Consider the following 1,829-nt stretch of genomic DNA (forward strand, 5'->3'; position numbering starts at 1 on the left):
CACAGAGAGAAAAACCCTTCCCCAGGTGTTGGCACCTTGATTTTGCAATTCTAGCCTCCAAACTGTGAGAAAATAAATTTCTGTTCATCAGATCCACCTATTATGGTATTTCTGTTATAGCAGCAGATAATTAAGATAATTAAGACAAGACCCAAAATTATCAGCAAGTCAATACAAAGTATTTATGATTCTTAATTTAACTTAAAGATCTATGTCAAAATGTATGTAGAAAATGAACTTGTTTTAGAAATGGACACCCTAATGGGATTAATAATACACAAACCCCAAAACTTTACTCTCAAAGAAGTCTTCAAAATCCTAGACTATTGGAGGTGAATGACACTTTTGTATCATCTTGCCTTCAATGCCTACTGTATTTTCAAGAACAAACATTTCATGATGAATCACTATTTTAAATGAATAAAGAAAGGAATGAGCTTATTGTAATGACTAAGATACCAAGACTCAGGATCCTTACACTTTATCTTTGCCCAAGATCATATAGTCCAAAGAAAAATATATTTTATCCTTTGAACTCCAAAGTGAATAGCTTCACCAGGAATTTTTCCAAGGGTAGGTTTTACTTTGGAGGAAGATAAGGTTTATTTAAAGTCTACTGAGGAAAAGACAATTTACAAAGGAAGAGGAAAACTAGTCTATTTTGTCTGATCACAGTCTGGATTTTGGCCTACTCACAACTCTCAAAACAATGTATTGGAGGTATGGCTATGACTGGGGAAGGACACAATGAGATAATTAAGTCTTCTATATTTAAATACCTAACTTTTCAGTATGTATTTTTCCTTGCATATGGTAACTCTTCCAATGTCATATTGATGAGAAAGATGTAAAGAAATGTTTTGTCCTTGAAAGTGAAGCTCTTCATTATTTCTGTCTAAACTTGTAAAAGAAGACTTCATTGAAAGATGTGGTATTTCAAATTTGAATAATAATCATTCACTTTGGCAGGACAGAAAACAAATTTAATAAAGAAGTTAGTTACTAATTACCCACTATCCCTCTTCTAACCACATTGCCCTCTCTTTTCTGGTCTTCTGCTCTGTTGCAGGAACATGGTATTTTCAGCTACCAGGATAATACAGACTTTATTGGGGATTACAGTAATGCTCTGATCCTACACCAACTACCTGGTGTGCCTGGTGACAAACCCTGCTTCTACTGCCCCTGATCTAAAATGCTTAAGCTAAAACCCTGAACTGTGAAACATGAACTATTAAGCAATCCTCACCTCTCTTTTAATTTGGAAATGTAAATTCTGGGCCTTTGGATGCTCTAAAAGGTGATTTTCAGCTTTTCAGAAACTGGAAGAAGAAAAATAGAAAAGGAAATATTTGAGATATTACCAATTGTCAAAGAACATTCATTTATGCTTATTAGCAAATGCCAAGTACTAAATATCATTAAGGCGTTTGAAGGTAAAAATAGATTATTTAGAAGCCAATAACTGTTTATGGAGCACTGGTAGCACAGTGGTTACAACTGGGTTGCTACCCAAAAGATGAGAAGTTTGAATCCATCAGCTACTCCTTGGAATACCTATGGGGCAGTTCAACTCTGATTTATAGGGTTGCTATGAGTGGGAATTGACTCAACAGCAAGAGATTTTGTTGGTTTAATAAGTGTTTATAGGGTTGCTATGAGTCAGAATCAACTTGAAGGCAATGGGGTAACTGAGTGTTTCTTACTCCCTTTTTCAAGCTGGATTATCTGGCAGAGAGTGTTTAGTAAATATCTGGGTCATATTATATATTTGTTGGTCCCTGAGTGAAGCAAACAGTTTGTACTCAACTACTGACCTAAAGGTTGGT

The sequence above is a fragment of the Trichechus manatus genome, unplaced genomic scaffold, assembly GCF_000243295.1.
Source record: "Trichechus manatus latirostris isolate Lorelei unplaced genomic scaffold, TriManLat1.0 scaffold00440, whole genome shotgun sequence".
In the NCBI taxonomy this organism is placed as follows: Eukaryota; Metazoa; Chordata; class Mammalia; order Sirenia; family Trichechidae; genus Trichechus; species Trichechus manatus.